Source organism: Xiphias gladius, chromosome 13, assembly GCF_016859285.1.
Source record: "Xiphias gladius isolate SHS-SW01 ecotype Sanya breed wild chromosome 13, ASM1685928v1, whole genome shotgun sequence".
Classification (NCBI taxonomy): domain Eukaryota; kingdom Metazoa; phylum Chordata; class Actinopteri; order Istiophoriformes; family Xiphiidae; genus Xiphias; species Xiphias gladius.
Window position 1 is genome coordinate 9,044,012 of NC_053412.1, and position 16,914 is coordinate 9,060,925.

Genomic DNA, 16,914 nt, shown 5'->3' on the forward strand with positions numbered 1-16,914 from the left:
ACTTTGGTAATCCCTTAACGTTTCCTCTAGTGCCAGCATCAGGTCAAATATGTTAATCTCTCCAGTACTTTGGTTTATGACATTCCTTTTCAGCTGCAGCATTTTGCATTTTTTTTTTTTTTTACTAATTAGCAAATGTTAGCATGTTAACACACAGAGCTAAGTATAGACTCTTACCCAATCTGAAATCCATTCTAGCTCAGTTGTTAGTATTTAATTATATACGATCCACATTCGTTGATAGGTTATAATGATACCATCAGCAAACATAGAGAGTTTGCTTTAGAAACAGGTAACATATCATTAAAAATAGAAAAAAGACCAATGGTCGCAATAAACTGTATTCTAAAGTTAGAACAAGTAAAAATACTGTTGTCTGCGACTAGATTAGGAGCCTCTCATCCAGTTAAGGGCAGAAAGTTTAAAACCATGAGCAGCAGAGTTTCCTTAAAAGAATTCAGTGTCATATGATGGTCTAACATGCTGATTCCAACACTTTTCCTTCCCACCGAGATCAAATATATTGCAATAAAATAATCATTTATTATTTTCCGGCATGAGAATACATTTTAAATACCAGCTACTGGCAAATTAAATACTTTGTCCATTAGTTTTAATAAGCCAGTTTCAGTTTAGAGTTTTGAAAGTCAAACTGTGGAGATTGAGTTTGAAAACATCTGCTGCTCTATGCTTCTATTCCCTTGGGTGACAATGACTAAAATTTAAAAGCAACTCTAAGCTGGGAAAAATTGCAAACATTACTACAAATTGAAACAGATTGCACCAGCTTTTAGAGTGAGAGAAAAAGAAATATACATCGTAACATCTTGCGTAATCAGCAAATGGCTGCACAGCAAGCGCAGTCCATTGATCCAATTGAATTGAGGTATTGTGGCTATGTGTCCGCATTCAGACTAAGTCGTGGGACTTTGATTATCCTCGCTGGGACTGACTTAAGTGAGATGTGCAGTTGTAGCCAACTGACTTTGGAAACTGGACAGATGCCTTTGAATGAGATGTATCTACATTTTCCACAAGGAGAAATTATTTATTTTTTTATTTTTAAGGATAAAATTCTAGGAAGTTGTGATAGATGAGCCAAGATGCTGGATATCGTCTCCCGCCTCTCCATTAATCTGCTGTGGATCAAACATGCAGAAGGGGCCAAGAAGCTCAATGTTCCACGTAATGGAAGCCTGAGTTTCCCAACCACCGGACAAAACACTTGGAGTGCTGGTTTCCTCTGCCCGCTTCATGCTCGCCTGAGCCTGAACAGATGACAAGTAAAACCCGGAGGCACCAGGGTGGGGGGGTGGCTGAACAGGAGGAGGAGGAGGAGGGGAGATGCAAGAAAAGATCCTAAGTGTTTTGATTTGCTTGTTCGCTGGATGTGTGGATGCATGTATCTGCGTCCTCTCTCTCTCTCACCTCTCTTTCCCATCTCTCTAACTCACTGTTTCTCTCCCTTTTCCTCACTTTCTCTCTTTCTCTCTCTCTCTTACTCTTCAAGGTTACTCACTATTGTTTTTCCAGACTGGAATCATTGCACGCTTCTCTTCCTTTCTCTCGGAGGACCATGTGAGGTTCTTGAATGTAAGTGCCTCCTTTGTTGCTTAATTCACTCTCATTGGGACCATTCCTTTAGAGGCAATAGGTTTAGGGATTTTTTTTTTTCTTCCTCATAGCACATGCACAATAGGATGTCATACATCGGAGGGGTGGAGTGGGTCGGGATGGGGTGGGGGTGTTTAGGGGGCTTGATTGCTCCATGTGGTCCAAGTGTGGGAGCTGAATGCACGTGTATGCTACTGTCATTGTCTGAGGGCAGCTTTTGCACAGCTTTATCTTTAGTTTTCAAATTGAATTTCTGCATGTGTTGTTCATTGACTTTTGGTTGGCTTTGTATTGTTTGTATTTGGCGAACTCAAATTGCTTGATTATAGGTCTACAAGATCCTTAGATTAACTGCAAGTAGATAGTCTACTGAATTTTAGAAATAAACAGTGGAAGCACTACACAAAAACAACTATTTTTCATATGTGAACAACAGTAATACAATACGCTCTTATTTAAATATAACAAAATATCTGTGAATTAGGGACTTGAGTGGCTAACTACTATTACTTAATGGTGGTTATACACAATTTAAAGAGCAAAAAGGTAAATGCTCACAATTAAAAATTACTTCCATCCATCTATCCCATCATATGTAAAGGCTATTTGTCCACTGATTGCACATTAACTCAACAATCTAATTTAAGTGGTCATATCTTTGGTCATATTTTGGTCAATATGTGTGTTTGAGTATTTTTAAACTGTCTAAAATCTACAGAACGTTATACTTATGTTTTAACACTAGCTTGTTAGCTGTACACTGCAACTTCCCAGGAGGCCTTTGTTTATTTATAACAAAATATCATCCAATTTATTCTTTGTTCTCTACGTACATGAGCCAATGAACAAATTGCTTGTTTGGAATCATGTTATGGAAGGGAATGTTCCCCATTTGGGCTGAATATTTTATAAAGCTCAATCTTCTGCTAGTCAGTATAATAGGCCTTGTTTGTTGGGTTTGTTAGGATGCATGTTATGTTTTAGTCAAAAATAAAACATAGGATAGTACATACACTTTAATTCAAGTCTTCATGTCCAGAAAAATGAATTAGGCCACTTGAAATACAAACCCAGTCTCAGATCTACTGTCTTCTTCCATGAGCTGCCGAAAACTTGCGAATGCTAAATACTGTAAGCAATGATTTGAATGCACAGGCACATTCCTAATCTATAAAAAGCAATAACTTTGACCGACAGAGAGGTATGTTTCCCATTATATTCTACTATAATGATGATTCTTATGTAATATTCAGTTTGAACTTTTGTTTGTGCTCTCAGACGCCTCCAAACTGAAAATTCTTCATTACAGTTCTTCCTCTACTGGGTTTTAATGCATGCAAATGTGCACTCACTCTTTTGCAAAGATTAAAAGTATAGATCAACTCCACAATATAAGAAGCTTACATTCCTTTTGGTCTGCATGAAGTTCTGTGGAGGTCCCAGCGTTAAACAACCTCCCATGCTTCACTGCAATGCAATATGTCTGAGGAGAATTGCAACTGACATGGCCAATGAATAATACAAATAGTGTATATACACTGTTATCAATTATAGACAACTTTGCTACGCTGAATGCTGAACATAGGGATCTATGGTGAACACGTGCGTTTACATAAACTACTCTATTTGTGATTGCTTGCTTTAAATTTCACCGCGGACTTTTTTTGAACTGCTGACACAGTAATGATGCTTTCTGCAAAGTGGTTCATTGAAGGCCAGCATACAAACACACATAGCTCTAAATACTGAATAATAATGCGAAATGCATTTAGCTGCTGGTGCAGTTAGTGAGATTTCTCTATGGCTGATTGATTACATGAATCTACAGCTTACTTGAGTGCAGGATAAATGAAACATATTTAGCTGTATTTCGCTATATTTGCTGTAGAGTAAAAAACCATATGTTACATACATATATTTTTTTCCCCCAAAAAACTCAGTAAAACAAAGTTGTCATGTAGAGTGATGGGAATTCATGTTTCAATTTGTACAAATTTAAAACGGTTTTGTGAGCTGAAAATCTCCGAAAATGTGTCAGTGGTTTCAAAGAATCATTTAAGTTTGAACTCCTAAGGAGGTTTCCCCACAATAGCAGTAATACTGACTTTTTAAAGGAAATTCTTTTACTTTATTCACGAGGCCCAAGGCACTTTAAATGATGCTTATCTTTTGTCGATTAGGTTTTTACGAATCCTGGTTGTGCGTTGACCTTTTCCTTCAAGATGGATGAAATGTTTCATAATTCACTTCTAACCAAGCCAACAGAAACCTTTTGAGGTTGTCATTACTGCCGTGGTCATGTAGTTCATAATATTCCCGGTCCATCCCTTCCCCATTATGGATTCCACACACTTGATTCCCTTATCATTGCTGACATGTGGAGAGGGAGGTGTTGGTGAATGCATCAGGATGTGACAGTTGCGTACCTGGAGCTAGCGGCACTGAGGTAAAATTGAGTGAAACGGTGTGTGGAGGAAGGTTTGGATATATGACACTAACCTCAAGCAGACATTTGAGTTCCTGTCTAGTCACAGTGTGAAGTAAAGGTGGAGAAAGCAAAAGATGGCTAGATAGTGAAGTAAAAGTAGAGATATTGGGTTTCTGGAGGCAACACTCTTTTTTACTTCTTCATTCGACACAAACTGCTCTTGCTTCTGCCAGAAACATAACATTTTTGTTATGAAAAAGGACATTTGTTGATTTAAATATAGGAATATAATTTTAATGTGGTTTGATACAGATTAAAATCATCCTCCTTTGACGTCTTAATTATTTGCACTACACTCAAATTATTTTCAGTTTTAACACCCTCTTTGCCATATTTGGAGCCCAGCAGGGTCTCAAGCTTGGAGGCCTTGGCATCAGCGACTGCCAGTGTGTCCAATCTTATTCATATCCAGCCAAAGCCCCCCCTCCCAACTTTCCAGCTATAAAATCCCATCTCTCTGCTGAGGACTTGAGAGCTTGGCATTCAAGTCTCAGCTCCTCAACAGCCAAAATCTGGCCCCTTGCCACCTCCTTGTCTTATACCAAAGCCCAAGAAAATGAGCTTGAATAGAGAGAAAATGCAGGGGGGTGAGTTTGGAGAGAAGAAGGTAGGGTTTAAATGGAAGTAGAGGCATTTTATTTGCAATGGCCCCCTTTCATCCACCCGGGGGGTATTGGACTGTATGAATGAGCCGGTTTGTTCTACGGGTGACCAAACATGACACTTGAATGTTCATCTGCACAATGACTAATCTTGAGAGAGCCAAAGACACTCGGTGATGAGATGGACCATGAACTAGTCAAGTGCCCTGTTCTGTTCAGTCTCTGCTGAACACACAGCTTTGGCTCGACCACATATTTGGCCATGTTGGCGATCCAACTTCTTTCAGTACATTGTGTATTTGTGCCAGCCTCTAGAGGACAATAGAAGGGTCTTACTATGGTTTAATATGCTGGGAACCTTGTACAGATAGCACTGCCTCTATGAGAACTCACATTTGGAGTGACAATAACCTTGCATAGAGCAGAAGAGAATACAATATAACTTTTTTTAAACCAGATTAATGCAGTTACCTTTTAAATTGCCAATATCAATTTAATTTGGGTCCTACAAACATGTTCCCAATGACAAGATGAAATATTTTTAAGGTTTATGTTATTTTTCATGTTATTTCATTATAACATGAAATTTTTTAGGCAGTGACCCTCAAGGATAAGCGGGTATAGCTAATGGATGGATGTTGTTAGCTTAACCCAATGACATGATAGCAAACTAAACCTGTCTGCTAAAAAGCTGCAGAATGTGTCTCACGAAGCAACCAAGTTGAGTGTATAGTTTCACTGTATATGTGGGATTCAGTCAGACCAGCCCTGCGCTAAAACAATGCAAGGGTCTGTTTTAGATGCTGGTGAGACATGAAATCTGATCCTCTAAGGCCAGTCTGAGTTGTAGATCCATGAGTTTGAATGAAGTGCCAAAACACCACACAACGCTTTATATTGGCACAGGATTACGCAATTCTCGAAAATCTTTAATTGTTAAAAAGTAGTGCCAATTTACAGTTGCTCATTTTTCCGTGCTAGGCTGGTGCCCCAGGTGACCCTGTAAGGGAAGGTAAACACAGTCAATGTTCAGTGGTGTTGGGGTGTACTGCCAAGGAAGGACAAACATTGATCTGGCAGATCAATCTTTTTCACAGTTGTTATAATCAACAAAACCTGATCTGGGATTTTCAACAAAAAAAGGATACAATAGAATAAACCTCCTAAATACCAACAGCGGGTAATTCAAACGAGATCATTCTTAACGACATACAGTGATAGCTGACACTGTATGTCTCATGTAGTTTACAAAGTCTTTGTGCCTGTGCAGCTTAGTATGCCACTGATTAACACTGCACTGCAGGTCAGTCTGCATAGTGCTGCCTGCATTAATTGGCTCTTTGATTAGCTGAAGCTCAGAGTCAATGTCAGGCCTACAAGCAGAAGTGGATTGATGTTTCCTCATGGAGAATTCATAAACTGGGAAAGCAGTGTTGGGAGAACTGGTCCCAAAGAGAGTCTAGTTCAACATCACGAATGTGCAGTTTTATCACTGTATCATGATATTACATCATACTCCCCCCGTGTGATTCTGGGAAAAACATGCAAACTAATTATTGGGGGCAGGTTTTCCAGGTGCAATGTTGTGATCTGTAAGCAAAAGCTCAAAACATTCCATTGCGCTCTCATTCACATTATATGTTGCGGGGTGAAAACAAAAAATTCAAATGCTATGCTCCAACATGTTAAGCTGAGAAAGAAAAAAAAAAATCTGATCAAGCTAAAATAACCACAGAGCAACAAACAAGAAGGCTGGCCACAGTGCTCTCACCAATAAATCCAAAAAAATCTAAAGATTGTGGTGCGCCCAGCCTTTCTAATCAGGAAACATAATCCTAGTCAGCATGTACAATTGCACTGTTACTAAGACAACCAATACAATAATGACAACAAAAGATTAAATATCCCAAACACAAATTCATTGCGGAGGCTTATAAATGACAGGGTGAACAAGTCAGCCTTTATGATTATTGAAAACAATTGGATTTGTGTGCTGTCTGAACAAAGGATAACTGTCTGTTAGATGTTTACTGGAGATATGATCACTTTTGGTTCACATTAGCCTTGAGGGAGAACCACAAAAGGCCTGTGTCTGGTAAACTGAATCAAAGTCACCAAACTGTCTTGGAAAACTGCAGCCAGTGTAGTGCTCAGGGGAAAGTTCATATCTGTAACTTGAAGGATAATTCAACTATTTGACCCTGCTGTCAGACCTGTAAGGGCATCAGGAATCATGTTGCATTGGCCAAATCAGGGTGAAACTCAATCAAAATGCATTTCCCTAAGGATGTAGAAAATTACTTTGACTTCCGAGTTACTGTGTAGATTGACGCATGGGTGTATTATCCATAAATCATATAATCATATATCCCTGGTATACTGCTGTAAAATACCATGACAATATAGGTAGTGACATTCACAATTAAGGTCATAAAAGGTTGAACCTTTTTGTAAATTACCTGTAAATTACCTACCCCTACTGTTATTTTTATGCTTTCCTTTTTTAGGAATTTACTTTAATGGAATCAGTAGTATTTGAACTAACACTGCCTGTCATCATACAGGTCAACGGGGCATCTTTTTTCCCCAAAAGAAGGGTGTTTTCTCTCAGGATGCCTTATGAAGTTACTTTCTCACCATTGCCACATTTGATAGCCTTCACTTACAGATGAGGAATTCTGGTGTGGGACCAGTGTGGGGTGACTAGCTTCCCCTCTCCATGAAGAACTGTAAGCTCAGCTTTCACTGTACAGCCTGATTTCAGTCATTTTGATCAGCCCAGGATGAGACATCTCACTCTCTGCTGAGGGCTGAGATATATCAAGATTGCTTTGAGCTGTATCTACAGTGACAAATCTTTCTTTGTTATTCTTTTTATTTTATTTTCAGTCTTTATTGCTTATTTCTTTCATTTTTATATTTCCATGTAAAATATAGATGTTTTTATATATACAATATAAAAATGGTAAATTAACTTATGATATTTCTCAGTTATCAATATTAAATGTATACCTTGTACCTTTATTCAACTACATCTTAGTTGTATTATTGATCAGCATCAGGATTGCTTCACCCCGTGGGTGTAGAGTAGCACAAATGGGATATTCCATTAAGACCAATGAATGTAGCGTGATTGGCCATTTCTGTTGGTTTACTGCAGTGAAACTTGAGGCCAGATATTGGAAGGAGAATACAGGCTTTTCTTTGTTTTGTTTTTTTCCTCCAGGAAACTTTAACCCTCTCAAAAGATGGTCTTCTCCATAGGATCTCCAATGGCGTGATGAGCCAGTCAACTTCTGGGTTGAAACAAAACAATGCTTATCTCCCACCATTGCTCAGTTTGACTGATGCATACAGGGTTGGCTTCTGCATCCGCAACAAGAGGCGATGCACCCTCACAGGAAGGAACAAACACTTGAAATTTTCTCTGAGACTGGATTCCCTTTGTGCAAACAGATAACACATGCTGAGATGTAAAAAGCTGTACATTCCAAGGGAAAGTAATGCAATATGACTAATGATTTTATAGATAGTCTTGTTTGTTTTGTAGCGCAGTAACAAAAATTTAAAAAAAAACACACACAGACACACACACACACACGCACGCAAACCCACACACAGACAGACAGTCCAACAGTGTCTCTCTCTGAGCTTTGGAAAAGTGCCGGGGGTGTTTTATCGATCGAATCTCTGAGGTCAGGGTGTGTGTGTGTGTGTGTGTGTGTGTGCGTGTTGGAAAGGGGCCTTGTGTGTCTGCGGCCGGCAGTATTTATCCGTGCTGATGTTAGAAGAATAGAGACTAGGTGTTGGCGCGGCCTGAGGGGACAGCTCGAGCTTGATAGAGAAACTTAGACAGGCAGAGAGGGCAAGTAGCCATGTTGGAAGCAAATGTCATTCGCTTTAAGAAGCTTTGTCCCCTGGGATGATGCACCTCCGTGTGCCAGCAAACTGCCTGTCTGTCTGCCTGCCCATCTGTCTGTCTAAATACTGCATTAGAAGTGACTTAGATACATGTTCTACCTCTTCAACCTCCTCCATTTTTATTCCATCTGTGAGCAACTGATTGTCCAGAATGCCAAGATTTGCTATGTACTGTGAGCCGAATTGAATCATTATTGAGATTAGTTTTGAACAATTGAAAATCCATTTTTGCTCAGTGGTTAGTAGCTCACAGGTTAGACAGTCCTGGGTTCAAATCGATACTCCACTTGTATCTGCATTATTTCTTTTGGGAGCTCTGGTTCCCTCCCACTTTCCAAAGACACAGAATTGCACATAAGTGTTGACTGTGATGGCTGCCTGTCTCTATGTGCTAGCCCTGTGACAGACTGGCGACCTGTCCTCTTTGTACAATGCCTTGCACCCAGTGTGAGCCCGGATAGGTTCCATCCCCAAGTGACCCGGCACAGGATGAACAGGAATAGATAATAGATGGATCAAAATCAAATGTGAGTACATGTTAATTCAGTATAAAGATGTGAGCACGTTTAATTAAAATATGTCTTTTTTGCAATTTTGGACATTATAGGCTGTACTCTAGACATATGCCAACCCTGTCTCCTAGAAATTACTTTTATATACCACTACTTGCAACAGAAAATATATTTGATTGCATGTTCTATTAACATAATGAGTAAACTTTTAGTATCTGCCAAGTCACAACACATTGATACTGAACTTGACTGACTGCCAGCTTAGTGGCTGGTTTAATATTGAAACTGTCCGACGTGACAGGTTGCACAAGAAGGGACGTGTTTTCTTTAATAACACTGAACACGATCTCTCTCCGATCTTAGGCAAAGTGCTTTTGTTGCCTAAACCTAACCACCTGCGGGACTTAGGATGTGTCAACGTCCTACACTTTGTATATTACATTAACATAGCACCTCCTACAATGCAGAAATGTTGCCAGGGGACATAATCCAAGCTGCAACCAAGTTCCACATGAAAACACAACGGGCAATAACAAATTAAAAGGAATATAATTATGATTTTGAGGAGACAGGAATGCATATGCATATAAATATATGGTCACTTAGACTCTAAAGCAGCTTTCACTGCCTTGCTCTTGCATCAATCATCATTCATCAAAAGGTACAATATGACTGCTCTATGCCCTAATCTGTCAGACAAAAGCTCAAATGAAAGGGTGTGAGTAAGAACTAAATTCCTTAAACTTAACTCTTAAAATTGTTTGGCTGTACATGATACGCACTCCTTAGTGGCCAATTTTTGAACAAGAAGAGTTAAAGTTATAGAAGGAAAACATTCGGTATGCTTCTTATCAATTTGACAGTGATAGCATAGTCCAGTCTTGGGTTTTGATTTTTAAAGGTGAGACAAATTTTGTTATTTACTTTTGGATCACAGATTTAAGAAGCCCTAAACTGGCTAGACCAGATGATTTACGATTATTGAAATCCCACCTAAGCCCAACAGAGTTTGTTAATAATTCAAACCATTAACGATCCAACTGAGACCGTTATTTATTCCATTTATAATTCATCACCGTCTCATGCTGTAGTCACACTGCCACTGTATGGAGCCCCCTCCCCACCTTCATACAAAATGCATGTTCATTAATTAATTTTCCAGCTTTCACTGACTTTGCACTGCATTCGATCATCATCTGCATCCCCAGCTAGCATCCCTGATTCTTTTTATGGCCATAGAAGATACACAAGCTTTTATATTCACTAGGAACAAAGTGAGATGTTCCCACTTTCTGTTTGTGTACAGCATGTGTGTGCACTCACTGTCATAGGTGATGGCAGGCCCATAAATCAGAATATTTTCTCACTGCCAGTGTACTATAGTGCATAAACCATTGCATTACATTAACGACCACACACATGAACACACACACTGAGGGGCACTACACTGCAGGGACGAGACCGGGGGAGGTCGGAGAGCCTGACATTCACTTATAACTTATTCATGCTTTGCACTGTCATTTGGCACACCTGGGAAAAAGTCAATTTTTCTCACAGTGGGAAGGCTCATCCAAAGCAGCAGTATGACTTTAAAATAACACCTTGCTCTTCAAACATCTTCACATATAATTTCCTATTACCTCCTTCTTCAGGACTCCAAATGACAGAGTTGCACTTTGTTTTGCAATGCCTTTCCGGAACCACAGTAGAACCACAGTAGGTGTCCCAGCTGGAGCAGTTTTAGGCTTGGCTGATTGAATCGTTGGCGCTGGGTTGGAGAGATTCGCCTAAAAAGGTCACAAGTGCACGATATGACATGACACTTTAAGTCAGTCTATAAAGTTATTTCATGGCCCCGCACATATGAGTAGTTTTTATCCTAGCTGCGGTTAAAGCACTTCAGATTTGACATATTAGGCGTGTGATTATACTGAAAGGCAATAGCTGTTCACCAGCCAGTGATGTTTGCTGTCCTTCGTTGATTCAGATAGTGCTGACCTCCATTTAATGTAGAATGACGACTCCTGAGTTACACAACCTCCAGGGAAAAATTGAGAGATAATTGGGTGCAAAATCCATGAAAACCATTGTGGATAGGTACTGTCTGTTGATGGACTAACTGGAGGGTTAAACATTGGACATAATGAGGATTGCAGTTTGAGAAGCTCCGTGATGTAGGAGTGTACTTCACAGGAGAACAACATAATGATCTTCCTTCCTGCCATGAACTCATAACAAATGTATTTTAAATTACATTTGCTTTTCCCCTGGGCTCAAAGGAAGAGAAATGAAGAGAATGTGGTATGTGTCATCATAAGGGTGTGCCCTTATTTCACTAAACACAAGATGGCACATAAACTGTACTCTCCTCTGTGGGAGAATTTTAATAGATAATGTAGTGACGCCTGAAATAGCACTTTAGCTTGAAGATAAACTTAGCTGTGTGTGACAATGAATGCCTGAGACTCTGTTGATGCTCACCAAGTAGTGCATAATATTCAATGACCTATTAAATACAGTCAATGCGCATTTACAGTATATCTTGTTAAACCTTCAAGAGTTAAGTCTGTGGTATTAATAGACTGGGATTGGTATTAGTAATATGAACAGGTGAAATAATCAGATCGCTTTAGTACTTTTAAAATGTTCTCATTAAAAAACGTGCAGGACGTTGATGATGACACGGTGAATGACTAATGAAGATGGTACCATTTTAAGTGCCTCAGTGCCTATGGTAATCTTGTAAAAAGTCTTCTGGCTTTGTTGGCCTTGATAGTGAGCTTAGACATTGGTTTGAGCATTTATAAACCGTAAACTGGTCAGGAAAATACACAGATCAGAAGGACTGGGTATCAAAATTTGGATTTGAAATTTACCACCATTTTAATACTTTACTTTTGGCACCATGATACTTATTATACAATACCTTATTTTGAGGAATGTGTTAATAAGATGTTTTAAGGCTTCACATTAAAACTGACTTATAGGCATTTTATTAACTCTAAAAAGCTTATTTGTCTTAGAACAAGGGAACAGACCTGAAATTGAATTAGAAAAAAATACAATTTCATAACAAGCTCTCCTGATAATTAAACCTGACTTAACTTTTATGCTAAAGCTAATGTTTTTTCTGATTGATCTTATGATTCCGGGTCTGTTTCCAGCGTGAGTATGAGTTGTTTTCCTAGTGCGCCTGCGGGTGTTGGTTTGGGTTGAGGGCGAGCGGCAGAGGGACGTGACTCCCTATGTGACAGTTTGAGGACACATTGGGCCTGCTGACAGCTAGTGATGATGCGGCCTGACACCCGTATATATGCGTGTGATTATGTGTGTGTGCGAGTACATCTGTGTGCGTATGTTTATGTTTATCAGTTTCTATGTGTGTGTGTGTGTGTTTCTGTGTGTGTGTTTCTGTGTGTGTGTTTGTGCGATCGCTTTTGGGCATGTATGTGTTTGTGTGCTTCTCTGTGTGTGCATTAGCTTGGATGATGTTGCAGTGAATTTCGTTAGTGTGACAGAGAATGACCTTGAGCTGTTGCTGCTGGTGAATGTGTCAGGGTCTGGCTATGGATCTAGATGTCCATGTGTGTGGTGTGCATGCATAATGTGCAAGCACACTATTGGATGCTCTTATAGTAGCTTCATCTAAACCCTGAAATCTGACAAGTAATCCAGACAGTCTTCCTTCGTCATCCTGGAGGATGTTGTTTCATCGCATCCAATTTGAAGGGAGCCAGCTGGGTAAAGATGCTCACAGCTACTGTTGATTCAGAGTTTCTTAATACTCACTCTGACCTCAGTTGCCACGTGCGCACACACACACACACACACACACACACACACACACACACACACACACACACACACACACACACACACACACACACACACACACACACACCTCAGCTTCATGTGTTTTAACCTTTTTGATTCATGTAGTAAAGGAGCTATTTCCAGCGACAATGAGTAGCGTCTCAGATTGCAACAGTTTTCTGTTCCCTTCTACCTCTCGATTTTCGACTACTCTGCATACCAACAAAACTGCACCTACATTTTAACCTTTATCAACTAGACTTCTTTATCTCCTCCACTCCTTATCCCTCTCCCTCCACATCTCTTAATCTGCCTGTCTTACTCCCTCTCCTCCTCTCTTAAAATCTGTTTTCAGGGCTTTTCTGGTATTACTTTCTTCCTGATTAGATCAGTTTATTCGCTGAGGTCACTTGACAGAGGCAGATAACTCACAGACAACACAGCCGAATCTCCTTAACAAAAACACAAAAAGCTCTGAAATACTCATACAAACACTTCTTTCTGACTTTCATTCCCTCCTAATTCCAAACTGTGCATCAAAGCAGCTGATGTGTCTCCGCTCGGCTGGTATCAGCTGTACATCTTCTCCTCACTAATTGAAACCAGCCCTTTACTGCCTGTGTTTGAGGGCAAATGTGTTTGACATTTTCCAAAAAGGGCCTTAGCTGTGACTATGAAGGTGCTCTAAAAAAAAGGTCACAAACACTATTTTTTGGGGCACAAGCGAAAATGTATGTATGAGGAGCTCTACAGAATATCTCGCAGCCTCCCGTGAGTCATGCGGTATGAATCCATATCTAATTTACTGTCCAAGACAATGATCAGTGCCCCGGGAGGTTCTAAGACACTGTTTATCTAAGTCATAAAGATTCCTCTGGAAGATGATGAGCTGATGAAGCTCATGTGTTTATAGATATTTTAATGTACAGCGGTATCAGACTTTCGGACCCCACTGTATGTGCGGGTCTTTGAATGCTGACTTACATTGTTGGGTAGCCTTCAGTATGTGTCTTTTTACATTTATTTTACATGAGTGGTTGATTAAGAGCCATTTAAATTATCAAAGAGTTGTGGTCACGTGTCTATGTGCACATGTGTGGCACAAATCCTACAAATCCCAGGCTACCAACAGCGTTGGTGCCCTCTGCAAAGGTCTTGGTCATAACCCTGTCGTGCCTTATCCCCGTAATGGTCTCACCCTGAGAGTAGAGACGGACTCCACCACATTCTGCTCATTCTTGGTTGTTAAAAGTAAGACCTCTCTAAACTCAAAGTAGAGGCCAGCTTTCCTAAATTCAGAGAGTTGGAATGGGAGAGCTGGAAATGAAAGACAAAAGTGGAGTTAAAAGTTTTCTCTTTTTCCCCTTACATTTTACAGAAAAGGTAGCAGTTAATTTGAAGCAAACAACAGAAAAAAGATGTTGGTTTTGCTTGCCATAGCAGAGTTTTATTGTCACAATCCCTTTCATTTACTTTTTGCATAGTTTCTAACAGGTGACAGAATAAAATCCTGACAAGGATAGTTTCTCAAGAACAAACAACCAAGGCCTTGAAGAATACCGAAAAACTGACACAAAACGTCATCTAACATCTCAACAACTTCTCAATATGGCTGTGTTTGTATGTATGTAACAGCAGTACAACGAGAACTGAAGCTTTTCTTTTTCAAATCATCTTCCCGGAAGTGAGATTTCTCTTGACTTTACCTCACTTTACTTGGTTTTTCTTGTATGTTGTACTTGTACCTTGCACTGAATACGAAGCATTGCCTCTTGCAGATCTTACATGTCCATTTTGCCTGGCAAATCAAGTCATGATTTGGAGCTCAATACCCTCCATCTCTATTTGCACTATGTCATTAGAAGCTCATTGGATATCAGTAGCGGCAAGATAGGAACATATATTTCAAGGTGAAAAACTGCCACTTGACTTTGCGTTATTGTGGCGGAGGACACCCGTGAAAGCTTCAGTTACTGTTTCTACTGAGAGACTTGAATCAACGAAGAGGCCTCCTGTCTGTGTGCTTCAATTCTGAAGAGTGCTGTTGAATCACCTCCTTATCGATTATCATATGTTTTCCCTTTCCATCACAGCCAGCTTCTCACGCCACTTTAGAGTGTGGCTGTTTGGAGCAGGAATACCCACTCATCAAGGCATGCAAACTATTTGTTTTTGAGCATACCTATAACTTAATAGTTAAGTTCATGACTGAAAAGCAGCTGACTGTATAGCTACTATTTTCTGTGATACACCAATAGTGTATAAAAGAGGGGAAATGGAAAGTGTACACTAAGTCAAACAACAGTTTTGAAGAATTCAAATTTGTAATGTTTAACAAAAAAAAAAAAAAAAATCAAGCTTCTGTTTATGCTCCAAAACATGAAAATCCGATTACCAACCCGTATAATTAGGTTCATAAAGCCATCCCTCTAGCTATCTGTCATTGTGACATGTTAGAACATAGTTTGGATAGTTCTAAAAGAGATTGCGACAGAGATCACTTTGAAAGAAAGTTACTGACCTACGACCTCCTGTGACCTCCATACTTTCAGATTTTAAAAATATTTATTTTTATTGCACTGACCTCCCTGCAGAGGTACATATTTTTCTCTTTTTCGAATCATACTAACTATGTGTGCCTATGTTTTCCTTCTTGCCGAGGTGAGGGAACGTTTCATTTCCTGATGGAATGGTAGAGAGTGCTCGAAGAGTTAGTGGTCTTGCTGTTGCTGAGAACTGACCCAAGATGGAAACTCTTTCCTTGTCCTTTTCCAGAAGAACATTCTTTAGCAGCCACCTCACCTCGAATGATCCCACTCCAACTGCTAGAAACACCCAGCCAGAATCCCCACCACAGCGTGCCCACACACAAACACACACACACACACACACACACACACACACACACACACACACACACACACACACACACACACACACACACACACACACACACATTTAACTAACTAAATCCAAATATTATACATGAACATATTGAAGGCATGAAAAAGCTGTTTAATGGAAAATGCCATCACCTGTAACACCTATGCTAATAGCCTTGTAGCATGTTATATCTTTGTGTCGTATAATTTAGCTATAGTATAACTTATATCCATGATCACTGGAATTCGTGAATTTCTTAAATTTCAGGGGAAGGTTCTGAAACTTTTCACTAAATCCACTAAACAACCTCCGTTTGAGATCTCTGAGCCAAAGCTTTAAAAGCACATTTTGAGTGACCTTACAGGAATTCCAATTCAATTATCTAATTGAAATCTCTGTCAGTGTTTGGCATTTCAGTGGTGCATTAAGTTTCAGACATGCTTTCTGGAACATATCAGACCCAGTCACACAGTTTCATTTGATGCATAAAACTTAATTTTGGGCCAAAATACAATTTCTGGCTCTGCAATCCTGCAGTCCAGGATACAGGATTGAATTAAACCCATAACCCTTTGCAGGGTAAGAATAATGTTTTACACTACAGGCCTCACTCCCCTGGTGCAAAATGTTAGGGATTATTTGTCATCTAGCTACCAATGAGCAACAGGCTTTCAAAGCTTTCACATCACATGGGCTGTTAAGATCTAAATAATATTTGGGCTGATAGTTTTCCATTTTTTGGCTATATTGTGCTTCTGTCATTCTCGATAGCCAGTACTGAGAGCACCGTGGACAGACATGACGGGGAGATATATTTTCCGACGAGACAGCTGATGAATGCTGAGGATTGTGGATGAAAGGTTGCAGTTATGGCCGAGCCGCGTGCCTTGTGTGGGAGGGTAAATGACTGACTTGCATCTTGGAGATTAATTTAAGCTGCTTTCCTTGTGGGCTGCATAAAAAAGGGGGTTGTTTTTATGAGTAGTGGCCAAAACGGCTGAAGTTTCAAGGTGGCGAGAGAGGGAGAGACAGCGGGGAGACAAAAAAAAAAAAAAAGATTGGTGTCATGGATGCAAAAGTA

General features: G+C 39.8%; 1 protein-coding gene across 1 annotated transcript in view; it reads left to right on the forward strand.

The window, feature by feature from the left end:
• The first annotated feature begins 1,540 nt into the window (after positions 1 to 1,540).
• LOC120798277 (E3 ubiquitin-protein ligase Midline-1-like) overlaps positions 1,541 to 16,914 on the forward strand; it is a 58,133-nt gene continuing 42,759 nt past the window's right edge. Inside the window, exon 1 of the mRNA XM_040142458.1 lies at positions 1,541 to 1,593. The gene's annotated coding sequence lies outside the window, so the exon portion shown is untranslated. The remainder of the gene's footprint in view (positions 1,594 to 16,914) is intronic.